This window comes from Biomphalaria glabrata, chromosome 17, assembly GCF_947242115.1.
Source record: "Biomphalaria glabrata chromosome 17, xgBioGlab47.1, whole genome shotgun sequence".
Taxonomy (NCBI): Eukaryota; Metazoa; Mollusca; class Gastropoda; family Planorbidae; genus Biomphalaria; species Biomphalaria glabrata.
Window position 1 is genome coordinate 25,693,090 of NC_074727.1, and position 18,526 is coordinate 25,711,615.

Consider the following 18,526-nt stretch of genomic DNA (forward strand, 5'->3'; position numbering starts at 1 on the left):
CAACTATATACAGACACACACACATTAAATTGTAGTCAACTATATACAGACACACACACATTAAATTGTAGTCTACTATATACCTTTGTTTTCTTTAATCCCTTCTGACTTTTATTGGGGTCCATTACGTCAAGAACAAACCATTTCCTCAACGTGTTCCTCTGCGACACTTACAACTAGGCCACAAACTTATTCGATCATCACTCGCCATCCATAAACATAAAATATCTGTCTTTCTTTAATTGATGCACCTAATAACAGATGTATAATCTAGATGACTTAAAGTCGTTGAAACCTAATAACAGATGTATAATCTTGATGGCTTAAAGTCGTTGAAACCTAATAACAGATGTATAATCTAGATGACTTTAAGTCGTTGAAACCTAATAACAGATGTATAATCTAGATGACTTAAAGTCGTTAAAACCTAATAACAGATGTATAATCTTGATGGCTTAAAGTTGTTGAGATTTCAAAATAATTGCAGTCTGGCTAATTCCAGCTCAACGTCGAGGTGCGGTGGCCGAGGAGTAAAGCGCTTGGCGGTCACGGGTTCGAGTCCTGGTGAAGACTTTTTTTTTTAAATTCCGGGATCCTTGGGCGTCTCTTAGACCGCCCAGCTCTGGCCGTTGTGCTGGCCACATGACACACTCGTTAACCGTGGGCCACAGAAACGGATGACCTTTACATCATCTTCCCTCTGAGAGGGGAACTTTACTTCCAGCTCAAAGTGACCTCAACGTGACACCTCGGTGAAACGTAAGTGAGTGAAAGCAGACGAACAATGGCTAGCGAACTAAGCCTCCGGTGTGTGAATGAAATAGAGACTCAGTCCAACAAGTCCGCCACTCCGTTTCACTATGGGGCCGCTAACGGAACCGCACAATTACTGCCAAATAATTAAATACTGAAAGATTTATCTCCTTTTTTCTATATAAAACAAAATTATTTCACTAATTGTTTTTTTTTAATTTTCGTGTGTTCATCGACAATGAATAATTATGCAAAGTTTCAACTTGATCCGAGATTGGCAATTGGTAGAAATAACGAATACAAGATTCCACCCAGACAGACAAATAGAGCTATGTAAAAATAAAACAAAATAAAGTTTCCCTTTCAGATCTTGCGATCTATGTGGCAGATGATGTTAAGGTCATCTGTTTCTTTGGCCAATGGTTAACGAGATTCAGAATTCTAGTCTTCTCCGAGATTCAAACCCAGGACCCCAGATTTGGAAGCCAAGCGCTTAACCACTCAGCCACCTCGCACCTACATGCTTTGTAACATCAGCAGGTTATTAGTCTACAAAACATTCCTTCAGGTTATTAGTCTACAAAACATTCCTTCCGGTTATTAGTCTACAAAACATTCCTTCAGGTTATTAGTCTACAAAACATTCCTTCAGGTTATTAGTCTACAAAACATTCCTTCAGGTTATTAGTCTACAAAACATTCCTTCAGGTTATTAGTCTACAAAACATTCCTTCCGGTTATTAGTCTACAAAACATTCCTTCAGGTTATAATTACTTTCAAGTTCTTGGCAACAACATATAATACTTAATGCAACAAAGAATGTATTCTACTCACTCACTATAAGACACCACCATGGAAATTTCTGTGGGAGGGAGGGATGTTTCTTGAAGTCCTGTGCACGTAAAACTACTTGAAAATAACCGAAATTTTCAAGAGCTCTTTAACGAATTGTTGATTACAAAATTCTGAAAGTTAGTTTGCAATGTCAGCTTAACCTGTCATATTTTCCAAATATAAATTACGTCTGCATATGTTTTAGTGAATGTGAATGTTTTAGTGAATGTGAATGTTTTAGTGAATGTGAATGTGTTTTGTACAATGCTTCACCGTTAACAACCGTACTGCCGTATCAACGCCTCGACCCGGACTTGCACTGGGTTCAACTGTTCAGGATTGACTTCACACACAGGGCTCGTTGTGTCGGACTCGATCGCAGATCAAGATCAAGAATCAAGACGTCGTCTCGCGTCCGCTAGGTGTCTTGACTCCACTCCGCACCGAACCGTCATAATTCAACCAAGCCAAGCCACGTAGTAAACTCCTAGACTGTGACACCTTCGCTTTTTATCTAGGTTCCCCACTGGCCTTCCAGAAACCATTCTTGTTAATTCCGGGTATGCTATTCTGCCTCAACGTGGCACTCGGGCGGAAACGATCATTTGAGGAAATGATTAGGCTAAATGAATAGCAAAACAAAACTCCAAGGGAATGCGAGAGCTTTCCCATTGCACGGAGAGGAGTTGAAAGAGAGCTCCCACGTCCCTGTCGATAATCCATGCGCTGTCCTCAAGGGAACGTTACACTAATGGCGAGTCCTGCACGGTTAGCTAGGTACAACATAGGAAAATGGGGAAGGTTCCCGGTGTACTCGGCTTTCGGCTATGCATTCTAGTCCATGCGCCCGGGGTCCGGAGTGCCAGATATATCGGAAATAGCAATGCTTTACATAGTCATTGACTTGGATCTCTTCCAGACAGAACGGTTGTTCAGGCAAGCTTACAAGCCTAGAGCTCGAAGAGCCTTCGGCTCAGCTCTTTTGACAATCAAACGGTTAATCACATGACTACATGCAAGTGTTCATTTAAAATGTTTTAAGAAACTTCGCCAGTCATCCTGGTTAACCGTCGCCATCGTCACGGTTCACCGCTCGTCTATCGCTGAACATACAGGCATAAGAAGCAACACGATCGCAGAACACTCTTTGACCGTTTCACCAGATGTAGTGCATACCATTCAAAGTAATGAGGTGATGCGGAAAAAAATCTGAACAATCAGACCAACTTGATAGTAAGCGATGCAACCGCAGGCGCGAAATTAACAGATGCCAAGCTTATGGTAAAACATGCAACTTGTGTGGTGACAAAGATCATTTTGCAGTTTGCTGTAATCCAGCCAAAGGGCGGCCTGTATATTTCATCCAAGGGGCTGAAAAGATAGATTTGGATCTAGTCAATGATAGTGAAGTCACTGAGGTGGACTGTGTTCTGTATCAGTAACGTCAAAGATTATCTACTGGTGAGGAGTGGGTTGTCTCCATTATGGATCTAGTCAATGATAGTGAAGTCACTGAGGTGGACTGTGTTCTGTATCAGTAACGTCAAAGATAGGTCTACTGGTGAGGAGTGGGTTGTTTCCATTATAGTATGTGACAAGTTTTTTTTCAATCAGTTAAGCTTGATTCAGGCATTGGGTTGAATGTAATAAGTATGAAAGATGTCCAGGAGAGAAACATGAACGGTAAGCTAACAACGGTGAGATTAACATCGTATCCACAAGACCATATCCCAGTAGTTGGTGAGTGATAAGTACCTTAACAAGGAACAAAAGGACAATGTTGTGTAGATTTATTGTTGATAAAAATGAGGTACAGCCAGTAATAGGCTTAAGAGATTCTGAAAGACTTGGATTCATTGAGAGAAAAAAAGTGAATATTATTGACATACAGAATGAACCATTAGTATAAGAAAATTACTGTGGTGTATTTGAAGGATTGAGCTGACATTCTTGAAATTTTACGATCCTAATAAAGCATTGAAGTGACAGACTGATGCATCTAAATCAGGGTTGGAAGCTATACCGCTTGGAGACATATGGTATCAGGTAAGCTTTGCCAGATAGAAGCCTCTTGGCATTACATTTGGATTTGAAAGATTTCACTAGTTTGTGTACGAACGACCTCTATTAATAGAGACAGGGCATAAACCCATTGGTGAACAACTTCAAGAAAGTGTTATCTGATTGTCCGCCAAGAATGACAAAGTTTAGATTATTTCTTTACAAATAGGACATGAATGTGGTTTACGTTCCAGTTAAAGAGCTATGGAATGCTGATATGTCATTAAGAGATTGTAGGAATTCTCCTTGCGCTCCGGTTAATAAAGAGTTGGCAGATCATGTGGATGGTATTCAAAGCTATATGTCAGTATCAAAGGATACATTTGATATGATTAGGGAAGAGTGTTTTTCAGATGACGTGTTACAATCTTTGATGGCATTAATTTAACAGGGGTGGCCTAAAGAAAAAGTTGAATGTCCAAGGTACTTATTTTTATTTGTAAAAATGGAGGAAAATCTATATATGGCTATGACTAGCATTTTGATGAATCAGTTGTGTGTATGGAATAGGGAAGCATTAATATGCAATCTACAATATAAAATTCTTGGTCCTGACCACTCATTCATTCCTTCTCCCATATTCACTAATTCTCTTACTTGCCGTGGACGATAAAATATAAAAATTATATTTAATATAAGCTTTTTTTAAAAAGTTTTTTTTTTCATTTAGTTACTTCTAATTAAGCATAGTGAAAATAGTTTTGGGGGCTTAAGATTCTTTTATGGGCTTACGCCTCTTTTTTTTTTTTTTGGGGGGGGGGGCGCTTCATGTCTATTTTTGGTTATTCCGGCCACATACCGTTTTGTTTAGAATAAATACTGATCAATGAACAATGACCCAGATAGCCAGCTTAGCTTTCTGAATTGTTACATAATTCTTGACCTTTAGAAATTTCACTTCAATAACTTGTAGAGTTGTTTAGATAAATATCTTTTCAAGTCCTTCCAGATATTTTGGTCTGACACAAACCCAAAATCATTACCGATGGCGCCATTATCCTGTTGATCGTTAGAAACGCTATTATCCAACGAACAGGCTTGAACGTGGGTCTCTTCACCCCTGTCTGAGGGCTCCCAATTGTAACGGCCATGGACTGGGCAAGAAAAGAGACCGTACCACGTACACAGCGCACCGGTCCTGGGTGCCCTCGCTATAAATAGCCGAGGGCAGCGCTAACTATGGGGAGTTTCTCTCATATTCCTATACTGTAACCGCCACTGTTCCGTGCAGGGACCGCCACTCCAGCTAACGGGACACTGATGTCGGCCCCCTTTGTGGAATGGTGTGGCGGACTTGTTGGACTGGGGTGCTGGCTAATTGCTCCATCCCCACCCCGACTGGAATAAAAAAAAAATAGCTCACCTTGTTCACTACCCGTACTTACCCTATCTAGTTCCACTACTAGAAGTTTCCACGGAGGCACCAGGCTGAGGCGACGGAAGCTGGAATCCTCCACTGTACATGGGCGTAGCCAGGATTTTTTTTCGGGGAGGGTTTTGGGGGGGGGTCCCCCGGCGGAAAAATATTATATATATTATATATATTATGTGTGTATGAGTGTGTGTACATAATTAATCTTTATTACATTCTGACCCTTTCGGAAGACGTTATTGTTTATTGCAGACTCCCCGCCCTTGCTAGCAAGCTGATCTGGGGGAGTTCGTAACGCTCCCCCAGCGCGGGGCGAAGCCCCTCCGCCGAGCACTATTTCTGGTATTGAAAGCCAACAGAATGTATATTCTGAGGTATCTACAGTGCATTATCATGCTATTAAAAAGTTTTATTTCAAAAACCTAATGTGCTCTTCTTACTAACTTAGACCCTCTCGCGCCGTTCGGCGCATTTTCCGGCAAGCTGTTTCCGCAACTCTTATTATGCGTAATTCATTTTGTCGGAGAACATGTCCCGCAAAATCTCATGCGACGCTCTGTCACAACCTTACTAAGGATTCGACTCCCAGTTCGGCATATGATTTCTTTGATTTAGACCCGATCTCTATGACTGACTCCTAAAATCTGTCTTAGCCATCTTTGTTGAGCCACATTTAATGTTTTTCAATTTCGGCAGAAGACTATGCACACTGTATTAATGGAGCCCAAGCCACTGGTAGAAATTTGTAACCTTTCTTGACTACGCTCTTGGAATTGCATGCCTGTAATTCGCTTTAGATTTTATAACGAAAAGGAAAGTTTTTTCGTCAAATCATCTGTTGAGGGGTTTTAAACTAAGAAATCTCTGGAGTTTTTTTGTTTTGTTTTTAATTCGAAACCCCATTTAGCTACGATCATAGAATTTGGTGACTGTAGTTTCCTTTAAAATAATATTGAAGAGAGAGGTTTTCAACTCTAAACGCTCTGTAGGGGAATTTTAAACTCAAAACCATCTGGAGGGGTTTTAAACTTTAAAGAGAAAGCCATCTGGAGGAGGGGGATTTAAACTCAAAACCCCTTTGGCTACGCTCATAGATTTTATAGTGTGTAATTTGCTTTTTTTCTATATTGAAGAGGTACTTTATAGCTTCAAACCCCAACTGGAGGGGGGGGGGTAAAACTCAAAATCCCTTTGGCTACGCTCATAGAATTTTGAGTGTTTAATTTGCTTTTTTATATTGAAGATGGGGTTTATCGTAAATTTTGGAGGGGGTTTTAAAATCAAAATCTTCCTCAACTGTGCTGTTGGAATTTGGGGATTGTTTACATTTTTTTTTGTTTTGTTTTATAGCAGAGGGGGATTTAACTGCAAAAACCTATGGTAGGGGGTTTTAAACTCAAAGCCCCCTGGTAGAGGGATTTGTATCTCAAAACCCCCTGATAGGGGTTTTTTAAATCTCAAAACCCCCTGGTAGGGGGATTTAAACTCAAAACCCCCTGGTAGAGGGTTTTTAACTCAAAACTGCCTCGGCTGTGCTGTGGTAAGTGATGATTTAGTATTAGAATCTCACCTAAAATAAACAAAATGAAAGCAAAAATCAGTCACTTAATTCCGTTCCCCCTCCCCCCTGCGGGGGGGGATTTCATTTCGGGGGGGGGGGGGGTTGAACCCCAAGAATCCCCCCCCTGGCTACGCCCATGCCTCCACATATTTCCCATTAGATTTTTTTGTACACATACACAATGTAACCTGGTCAGTTTCCCCTTGCTTGGTTAGCCGCGATTTATGGACAAAATACGTTAGACTTTGTTGTCTTTGCTTGCGTGATTACTCTACAGCCATTCAATTAGTTCATCTAGAACTATTGTGTTGACAAACATTAAAATAACAACTGTCATAGAAATAGGTTGAAGAAATTCATTCAAAACGACATTGTAAGAACAGAGCACTCTTGCTAAATCATTTCTCTCATGGAATTATACTTTTTTTTAAATGCTCTGGTTTCACTCTCAATACTTCATGATTGTTTCTTCACGCAGTTAAATACAATGTGAGTGCTAGACCAAACTGAGCGTGAATTATCGTTGACTGAACGTGAAGCAAAACTAAAAATATTATGGTAATCAAATCCACCGCCTAAGTAGAAAACTAAAAATAAAAACATGCGCAACCCCCCCCCCTTTTTTTTTTGCCACTAACACTACCCTTCACCACACACAAATACATGAACACTACACCCACACTAACTATATACCACAAGCACACACTAACATCCACACACTCACACACAACTTCTTCCACACTCTCAGTGACGCCAGGTGAAGACAAACTGTTTCTTCAGGTAAGGAAATGACGTAGTTATGGGCAGATAACCCAACGAGTAATGGACAAATGGCAATGTATGAACGTATGTGCATGAAGTATAAGAACTTTAAAGATTTAGGTCTACGTCAACTCTAAACACAAAAAAGTAACATTTTATTAATTTGGAATATATTTTGTTTTCTGCATCCACCTATGAAACATCCCACTAAATGACCCGCCCCCTTTTGCTCACTTTATTGACTCATCAGTTCTAGCCCCCATTACAGATAGGCTACCTTACATTTTCTTGGCCTCTTGCTATGGAACTGTTCCAGGGGTTTACTCCCTTCGGTGATTTAGTTTAATATCTCTAGGTAAAGATGTTAAGTCCTAATGGAAACATTATCTTTGCTTTGACTCTTGCTGAGGAGTTTTTCAAGTGGGACATTCTCTTTCATAATCATCCCCCTCTTCCCACACATTTAAAATCTCTTGTTCATTAGTTCTAGCCTTCACAAATACAATTGACTTTTCTACTTTCTTTATTCTTTCCAATTTTAGTTTGTTATTTGTTGTGCCATGAAGAGAAAAAACAACCTTTCAATAAGCAAATACAAATTCTGATAAGAAACTAACCGGAACCACAACGATTGCACACAAAAGATACATAAAAAATGCTTGGACAAGAAAGTTGCGCAAGCAACATCTTACACCCATACAAAAACATTTTTGCTTTACGCAAATCCCCATCTAGGCCATACAAAAACATTTTTGCTTTACGCAAATCCCCATCTAGGAGGCCTGGATGTAAGGGGCACAATCTTATTCAAACTAACATTTTGAGTCATTCTTGTTGCAGACGCCACTCACCCAAAAGTCATAAATGGCATTAGCAAGAAGGTGAAATGACAACTCCTTATTTAATTATTATGTGAACTTTGAAAACGATATCATTATATAACTAGGACTCAATGGCTATTGCATCAACTCTTTTCTATATCTTCCACTAACAAGCATCACATGTAAAATATTAGAACACATAATATCTTGGGCGTAGCCAGGGGGGGGTTGGGGTTCAAACCCGGGGGTTTTGAGTTTAAAACCCCCTACCGGGAGGGGGATCGAGTTTAAACCCCCCTACCAGGAGGGTTCGAGTTTAAATCCCCCTCATTCAGTGAAACAAGACTGCAATCAGTCACTCAAATGCTTAGACAGGACAAACGATCATTACGCAATAATTTCACCAGAAGAAGTATGAAGCCAAGAAGATATAAAACAACTGTCTAATATATATATATAGCCATAGATATTGCCTCCTTCAAAATGGACGTGACCTCTTTGCTGTTGCAACAGAGCAACACAGACGTTCTCAGCAATTACAATTCTTGCTTGAAAAAGTTGCTGGACAGCCATGCACCTCTTGTCACTCGTATAGTCTCAGTTAGGCCATCTGCACCCTGGATGACGGAAGACATAAAGACTGCCAAACTTATTCGCCGACGTGCCGAACGTACATTTCAAAACACAGGTCTGACGATACATCGACAAATATACATACTAGAAAAAAACAAGGTTAACCGTATGATTAGAGATGCAAAAGCTAGTCATATTCGATAAAAAATCGAAACTTCTGATTCTTCAAAGGAGCTATTTAGGATCACCGCTGAAATGTTAGGGGGAGCAAATAACGAACGTTTGCCGTCATCTATCCCAGTATCTGAACTCCCTGATTCCTTCAATAGATTCTTCATTGGGAAGATTTAGCAGATTAGAAATGACATGCCATCCCTCTCATCACAGCTTGACCACTCTCCAATTTTTCAAAATTCTCCTTTTTGCGAGTTTCAGCGTGTATCTGAAGATTATGGCAAAAGTATTATTTTAAAGATGCCAAATAACTTATGTGACCTTGATCCCATTCCAACTTCCTTGCTCCTTGAATGTTTAGATGAGCTTGTACCCACAATTACTAACATTGTGAACTCTTCGCTGACTTCAGGCATTGTACCACAGCAATTTAAGCATGCACTTGTCAGGCCCTTATTAAAGAAATCCAGTCTTGACCCGGAATGCCTAAAAAACTATCGCCCGGTATCAAATCTTCCCTTCCTGTCAAAGCTTCTGGAGCGCATCGTGTTAGCGCAAATTCTTTCTCATCTTGAACAGTACTGTCTCTTGGAAGAATTTCAATCTGCATATAGGAAGTGCCGTAGCACAGAGACTTAATTCACAATTCCGACAAAGGCCACATATCAATTCTTTCCATGCTGGACTTGTCCGCAGCCTTTGATACGCTAGACCATGAAATTATGATGGCCAGATTCTCTGCAACTTTTGGTTTAGCAGGAGTCGTCCTAAAGTGGCTTGGATCCTACCTGACGGAACGCACCCAAAGTGTCGTTGTTAGCGGGACGGAATCAACAAGCTTACTTTTGAAGTACGGAGTACCCCAAGGATCAGTTCTAGGCCCAGTATTGTTCACTATGTATACAAATCCACTCAGCGGTGTCATACGGCCAACCGGCATCTTATACCATTTCTTTGCCGATGACTCACAGTTATACGATTCATCAGTACCCTCAGAGGTGTCGCATCTGGCAGAGAAAATCAGTGGTACCGTTGCAAGGGAGAGGGATTGGATGGTTGAAAATAAACTCAAGATTAACGACGACAAGACAGAAATAATTAAGATTGGCACTAGGAACAATGTCTCAAAAGTTGAAAGCACAGATTCTCTCTTTATCACGAACTGCCATGTTCCTTTTGTCCATGTAGTGCGGAATCTTGGAGTTTTCTTCGACTCAACACTATCTTTCGACCCACACATAAGTCAGCTCTGCAAAGGTCTTTATCTGCAGCTGCGCAGATTAGGCCAGATCCGACCATATTTAACAACGGAGTCAACAAAAACGCTAGCTGTGGCATTCATACTCTCCCGCCTTGACTACTGCAACGCCGTGCTAGCAGGTATACCGGATGACAAAATAGCCAAGCTGCAACGTATACAGAACAACGCCGCTCGAATAGTCCTTAAAAAAACTTAGACAAGATTCTGCTACTACGCTCTTGCGCATGCTCCATTGGCTTCCCGTGAAAGCGAGAATCGATTACAAGGTCGCCACACTTTGTCATCAGTGTATATATAACAACGAGATGCCCTTGTACCTTAGCGAACTGATTACTCCATATGTCCCACAGAGAGCCCTGCGCTCAATGGACTCAACGCTTTTAGTAGTGCCATGTTTCTCCCTCAAAAGCTACGGTCTGGGGGCTTTTTCAGTTCAAGGACCAAAGGTTTGGAACTCACTCCCCATTGATCTTAGACAGACAACATGCTACACCACTTTTAAGAAGAACATTAAAACCTAACTGTTTAAGACTTTTTTAGATTAACTATCATTTTAGCTCTCGCGTTTTTGTTTTTAATATTGTTACAGCGCCTTGAGCCTACATTTTGTTTGTTAACAGCGCTTTATAAATAAAATTATTATTTATATATATATATATATATATATATATATATATATATATATATATATTATTTCGAAAACGGCTTAACGATTTTCTTTAATTTTCAAGGTATGTGTATATTTAACTCGTTGGCCACATCGGGAAAACTCGAGGTCGACCGTTATATCCGTTTGAAAATGTCTCATTATCTAAATATTAATTTTGGCTAAAATGTTTTATGAATGAAAATTTTCCATATGACGTCAAAGGGAAAAAAATGACACCGCTTACATCACTGGCTTAGAGCAATACATTTAAACATTTCTTCATATAGACCTAATTAAACATTTGCGCACCATCTTATTGTATTTTCATTTATTATGAAACTATGGAAGAACAATAATGAAATTAAATTTACCGATGTATGATTAGTTATTGTGTTTTAATTGCATTATATATTGTTTACACTTTAATTGCGTAGAGCCGTGTAGGTAGCTTTTACTGTGTTGTTATTTTGCAGGTGAATTATTACAATGTGTTCAAGCTACGAAATCTACTGTCCCATACCAAAACAAAGGAAATGGTCATAACACAGCTTCTCTACGCCTTACTTGCCCACACAGAACATGATATCCAGCTCGCGGTCAACGAGTAACAGAGATGCCCACGGAAACGCTTCTTTAGAATTCTAACGCAATGTTTTTAAACCTCTTAGGAAAATATGCGCCATTTTACTTTATTACAAAGTGCATGTTTCTCACAATGACGTAGAGATTTTGAATCACTTGATTCTTCGTACTAAAGCCATAATGAATATCATGGGCGTAGCCAAGGGGGGGGGGTTGGGGTTCAACCCCCCCCCCCGAAATGAAATCCCCCCCCAAAGGGGGGAGTCGGAATTTAGTGACTGATTTTTTGCTTTGATTTTGTTTATTTTAGGTGAGATTTTAATACTAAACCATCACTTGCCCCAGCAAAACCAAAGGGGTTTTGAGTTTAAAACCCCCTGCCAGGGGGGTTCGAGTTTAAAACCCCATACCAGGGGGCTCGAGTTTAAAAACCCCTAACAGGGGGGTTCGAGTTTAAAACCCCTACCAGAGGGGTTCGAGTTTTAAAAAAACCCTACTAGGGGTTTTGAGTTTAAAACCCCTCTACCAGGGGTTTTGAGTTTTAAACCCCCTACCTGGGGTTTTTGCAGTTAACTCCCCCTCTTCTATAAAACAAAACAAAAAAATGCAAACGAAAATCCCCTAATTCCAAGAGCACAGTTAAGGAAGATTTTGATTTAAAAAACCCGTCTAAAATTTACGATAAACCCCCTCTTTAATATAAAAAAAAAGCTAATTATCCACTCAAAATGTTTTGAGCGTAGCTAAATTGTTTTGACTCAGTTTTCAGTTTAAACCCCACTTCAGCGGGTTTGAAGGTAAAAAATACCTCTTTAATAATAAAAATAAAGCAAATTATACACTAAAAATGTTATGAGTGTAGTCAAAGGGGTTTTGAAACTCCCCTCCAGTGGAGTTTGAAGCTAATAAGTACCTCTTCAATATAAATAAAAGAAAATTACTCACTCTAAAATCTATGAGTCAAAGGGGTTTTGAGTTTAAACCCCCCGCCAGGGGGGTTTGAGGATAAATTTAAATACATCTTCAGTGTAAGAAAAAAAGCAAATTACGCACTCAAAATGCTATGAGCGTTGCCGAAAGGGGTTTGGTGCTAAAAATACATCTTCAATATTAAAAAAAGCAAATTACACACTAAAATTATTTGAGCTTAGCCAAGCCAATCGGGGGTTTTGAGTTTAAATCCTTCTTCTACAGATGGCTTTTTTTTTTAAGTTTAAAACCCCTCCAGATGGTTTTGAGTTTAAGATCCCCCTACAGAGCATTTTGAGGTGGAAATCCCCCAACAGAAGATTTTGACGTTAAAACTTCTCTTTTCGATATAAAATCTAAAGCAAACTACAGTCACTTAATTCCAAGAGCGTATTCAAGAGAGGTTACACATTTTTACCAGTGGCAGGGCTCCATTAATAAACTGCAGTGAATAGTCATCTACCGAAATCGAAAAACACTAAATGTAGCTCAACAAAGATGGCTAAAACAGATTTTAGGAGTCAGTTATAGAGATCGGGTCTAAATCAAGGAAATCCTTTGCCGAACTGGGAGTCGACCCCTTAGTAAGATTGTGAGAGAACGACGCATGAGGTTTGCGGGACATGTTTTCCGACAAAATGAATTACGCGTAAGAAGAGTTGCAATGATATCCTAGTACAACTTGACGCCACTCATTCATGGAGGTCCTCATGGTGGGTGGGAAGAGGCTTCAGACATTACCAGTGACAGATTTTTATGGAAACAGCTTGACGTCAAATGCTCCGAACGGCGTGGGAGGGTCTAAGTCAGTAAGAATAGCACATTAGGTTTTTGAAATAAAACTTTTTAATAGCAGTATAGATACCTCAGAATATGCATTTTGTTGGCTTTCAATACCAGAAATAGTGCTTCGCCCCGCGATGGGGAGCTCCTAGCGCTCCCCCAGACCCCCTTGCCAGTAATGGCGGGGAGTCTACAATTTTATGAAAACAGCTTGATGGCAAATGCGCCGAACGATGAGGGAGGGTCTAAGTCAGTAAGAATACCACATTAGGTTTTTGATAGCTTTTTTGATAACTTTTTAATAGCAGGAAAATGCACTGTAGATACCTCAGAATATGCATTTTGTTGGTTTTCAATATCAGAAATAGTGCTTGGGCTTCGCCCCGCGCTGGGGGAGCTTCTAGCGCTCCCCCAGACCCCTTTGCTAGTAATGGCGGGGAATCTACAATTTTTCCACTAACTCATGGAAGAACCTATTCTAGGGCACAATAAACGTCTTCCGAAAGAATGAAGGGTCAGAATGTAATAAAGATCTTGTACGCACACAAACACACACAAATTACATATAATTTTTTTTTCGCGGGGGGTGGGGGTGGGTCGGGGGGGGGGGAGAAAAAAAATCACCCCCCCGAAACCCCCCCCCCCCGAAAAAAAATCCTGGCTACGCCCATGATGAATATACTAATTGCAATTTTAAATGTCTGAGCATAACCATTTTAGAAGTTACACTGCATGTAGGCCTACTTTCTTCCAAGCCAATAATAGGCCAATAGTTTTACTCAAAAGATGCAATGTAAAACGACACGACGCGAGCTGAGTTTTTTCTAGACTTAATTAGGACTTAAGAGACTTTCTTTTATAATCGCCATGTAAAATTAGGCCTACATTTAGAACTAACAGAACAAAAAAGCAACTCTTCAGATTGTTAGTCTCTAACCGATAGCTCATTCTCGTAATTACACAAATATTCCCAAAATGACTTCGGGTAAATATCTTTCCTTAAGAAATTATTCAACCACTTGTTAGGCTTTATTTTCATAAAGTGCTCAATAGACACTAACCACTAAATCCTCCGGATCTAGACATAAACATGTAAGGAATAACAAAGGAAGAAATACGTAATGCACTCAGACAAATGAAGACAAGTAAAGCATACCACCCGAACTAAACAAAGATAATCTTTATTGGGAATATTGGGGAGAACACTGGGGAAGGTGACACCATGAGCTTTCATCAGCGGGCTACACCCTCCTTAGTAACGCCACTGATCTTAGAGGTCTATATCACTGTCGCCAACAAAAGAGTCTATTTCGCAATCGCCAACAAAAGAGGCTATAACACTGTCGCCAACAAAAGAGGCTATGAGCCAACAAAAGAGTCTATTTCGCAATCGCCAACAAAAGAGGCTATAACACTGTCGCCAACAAAAGAGGCTATGAGCCAACAAAAGAGTCAATTTCGCAATCGCCAACAAAAGAGGCTATAACACTGTCGCCAACAAACTACTAAAAAGCTGTTTGTGCTATAAACCAAAGAACTTAGAAATTTAATTTTAGAGAATTAAAAAGTGCTCAAGAAGTACCGTATACCTTCTAAATTAGGCCTCCATAGCTCCGTAAACCTTATTAATTACATAGCACCGTATACCTTCTAAATTACATTAATGTTTATGTCGTTGGAAATATTTGTCAACTAGTTCATTCATGCTGTTCTTGTTTCTCTGAGAGAAAGAGTTCAAGAAGCCGTAACGTATGAACAAAAAAAATATTGTTGTAACCCTGTTCCTCTCTGACTAACCATTTTTTGTTTCCACGTGCAAAGTAGGGTGATTTTTGTTTATGCTGTTGAGCGTAAATGACCTTACTAAGGTAAAATGTGTGAAGAGACTTTAGTTATGATCGAGGATTTTTGAACGGAGGATTTTTTTTTCTTGAATCGGTTTTTGTGAATAGTTGTATGTACATTTGATTAGGAGAACTTTGAAATTATTTCGATTACTTGGATTATTGACTGTTCGTAGTGGATTGTGCTTCTGCAACCAGAAGGATATCGGCGACCTGACAATCGGTGAGTTAACTTTCTTTAGTCTACTCCAAAGTCGTAACAATATGTTGAAACGCGCTCTGCATTAAAAAATAATTTTCATCTGATAAAAAAGTAGCCTTTAAAATATTGTATTTACTTTTCGAAACTTTAATTTGCATTCATATAAATCTATGTTTCAAAAGCACCCATGGGATAGATGATTTGATTTTTTAAAAAAGATCATGTTTAGCACCTCATTGTTCATGTACTATGTACTACTTCACTCACCGCTATCAGAACCTACCTTTTATATAATGGAGCTCATTTCACTCCAGACGCTCTCGCCATAAATACATGTTTAGTATATCCTGGGAATACACTTTCATCACCTGTATTGGACAGGTACAGTACCACTTTCAGATGGACACGGCAGAACCCTCATGAAACTCACGTGTGCTCACTCTACTACAGCGCGAGAAAGAGAAAGAAAAAAAAAAGCCAGCAGAAGAAAGAGAGAGAGAGAGAAAAAGAAATTTAAAAAAAAAGCATACAGAGACAGATCAACAGAAAGGTTTCTTTTAGATTTAAAAAAAAAACAAAAAACACTGTCTGTTTCTTCTTTCCATTCGATGGAGTCACAAAGATTATCATCACTGATAAAACTTGGGTACGCCAAGTTCTAGTGTTATGAATTAGCTAAGGTGTAGATTGTATGCCTAGTTCTAGTGTTATGAATTAGCTAAGGTGTAGATTGTATGCCTAGTTCTAGTGTTATGAATTAGCTAAGGTGTAGATTGTACGCCAAGTTCTAGTGTTATGAATTAGCTAAGGTGTAGATTGTATGCCTAGTTCTAGTGTTATGAATTAGCTAAGGTGTAGATTGTATGCCTAGTTCTAGTGTTATGAATTAGCTAAGGTGTAGATTGTATGCCTAGTTCTAGTGTTATGAATTAGCTAAGGTGTAGATTGTATGCCTAGTTCTAGTGTTATGAATTAGCTAAGGTGTAGATTGTATGCCTAGTTCTAGTGTTATGAATTAGCTAAGGTGTAGATTGTATGCCTAGTTCTAGTGTTATGAATTAGCTAAGGTGTAGATTGTATGCCTAGTTCTAGTGTTATGAATTAGCTAAGGTGTAGGTTGTATGCCTAGTTCTAGTGTTATGAATTAGCTAAGGTGTAGGTTGTATGCCTAGTTCTAGTGTTATGAATTAGCTAAGGTGTAGATTGTATGCCTAGTTCTAGTGTTATGAATTAGCTAAGGTGTAGATTGTATGCCTAGTTCTAGTGTTATGAATTAGCTAAGGTGTAGATTGTATGCCTAGTTCTAGTGTTATGAATTAGCTAAGGTGTAGATTGTATGCCTAGTTCTAGTGTTATGAATTAGCTAAGGTGTAGGTTGTATGCCTAGTTCTAGTGTTATGAATTAGCTAAGGTGTAGGTTGTATGCCTAGTTCTAGTGTTATGAATTAGCTAAGGTGTAGATTGTATGCCTAGTTCTAGTGTTATGAATTAGCTAAGGTGTAGATTGTATGCCTAGTTCTAGTGTTATGAATTAGCTAAGGTGTAGGTTGTATGCCTAGTTCTAGTGTTATGAATTAGATAAGGTGTAGATTGTATGCCTAGTTCTAGTGTTATGAATTAGCTAAGGTGTAGATTGTATGCCTAGTTCTAGTGTTATGAATTAGCTAAGGTGTAGATTGTATGCCTAGTTCTAGTGTTATGAATTAGCTAAGGTGTAGGTTGTATGCCTAGTTCTAGTGTTATGAATTAGCTAAGGTGTAGATTGTATGCCTAGTTCTAGTGTTATGAATTAGCTAAGGTGTAGGTTGTATGCCTAGTTCTAGTGTAAGGTAAAGGTTCTAAGCCTAATTCTAGAGTTAGTTGTGTCTACTCCTAGTTCTAGTGTAAGGTACCTTGTAGGTTGTACGCTTAGTTCTAGTGTAAGGTACCTTGTAGGTTGTATGCCTAGTTCTAGTGTAAGGTACCTTGTAGGTTGTATGCCTAGTTCTAGTGTAAGGTACCTTGTAGGTTGTATGCCTAGTTCTAGTGTAAGGTACCTTGTAGGTTGTATGCCTAGTTCTAGTGTAAGGTACCTTGTAGGTTGTATGCCTAGTTCTAGTGTAAGGTACCTTGTAGGTTGTATGCCTAGTTCTAGTGTAAGGTACCTTGTAGGTTGTATGCCTAGTTCTAGTGTAAGGTACCTTCTAGGTTGTATGCCTAGTTCTAGTGTAAGGTACCTTGTAGGTTGTATGCCTAGTTCTAGTGTAAGGTACCTTGTAGGTTGTATGCCTAGTTCTAGTGTAAGGTACCTTGTAGGTTGTATGCCTAGTTCTAGTGTAAGGTACCTTGTAGGTTGTATGCCTAGTTCTAGTGTAAGGTACCTTGTAGGTTGTATGCCTAGTTCTAGTGTAAGGTACCTTGTAGGTTGTATGCCTAGTTCTAGTGTAAGGTACCTTGTAGGTTGTATGCCTAGTTCTAGTGTAAGGTATAGGTTCTACGCCCAGTTCTGGTATAATTTATAGGTTCTACGCCCAGTTCTGGTATAATTTATAGGTTCTACGCCTAGTTTTGGTATAATTTATAAGTTCTACGCCTAGTTGAGTGGATCCAGGGGAAGGGGCATTAATATTTACCGCGTTACCCTACCCTAACCATTTGGATAAAGGAGGGGGGGGGGGCGTTTCAATTTTTTGTTTTAGAAATCACAGTTTGTGTACAGAATTAGTTAAGTATCTATTTAAGAAATATACATACTGATATTTTAACCCATTTTTATTTTATATCGCACCGCAATCTAATCTCTAATCAGTCATTAGTAAATATAAAATGAAAGATGGTGGTCGGTGGGACCCCCGCGAAGGAGCGGTAGATGCACTACTTCAGTATTCTTCCGTCTATACAACTTCAAAACTTGACAAGAGACTCATTCTAGGTGGGAAACAAAAACGAAGCTTCCGAACCTGGGATTATCGTGACCATCCATCGACAGTCCAGAGGGGATACCACGCGACAAAGACTTTTTACTTTTGGTGGCGACCCAAAACCCCCTTCATATAAATAATCGTTTCTCAATCTGGGACCAGAGGAGGAGATAAGGATTTTTTTTTCTAACGAAAAAAAAAACGGTTGCACTAGGGCCTATAACTTCATATTTGAATATTGATTGATCAAGTAAAAACATTGTTTAAAGGGTTCTTATAAATAGATCGCAAGGTCTGAAAGAAATACTTTTTATCTTTACTAATAACTTGACTTCTTTGCTTTTCTTCATCAAATAGAACAGTTCGAGAGGACAAAGCCTGCCACCAAAAGCTCCCCCAATCTATACACGCTACATTGCTTTCG

General features: G+C 39.4%; 1 protein-coding gene across 1 annotated transcript in view; it reads right to left on the reverse strand.

Moving 5' to 3' along the window:
- LOC106071709 (5-hydroxytryptamine receptor 3B-like) overlaps window positions 1–15,686 on the reverse strand; it is a 90,717-nt gene extending 75,031 nt beyond the window's left edge. The window contains exon 1 of the mRNA XM_056015630.1: window positions 15,486–15,686. The gene's annotated coding sequence lies outside the window, so the exon portion shown is untranslated. The remainder of the gene's footprint in view (window positions 1–15,485) is intronic.
- Between the last annotated feature and the right edge of the window lie 2,840 nt (window positions 15,687–18,526).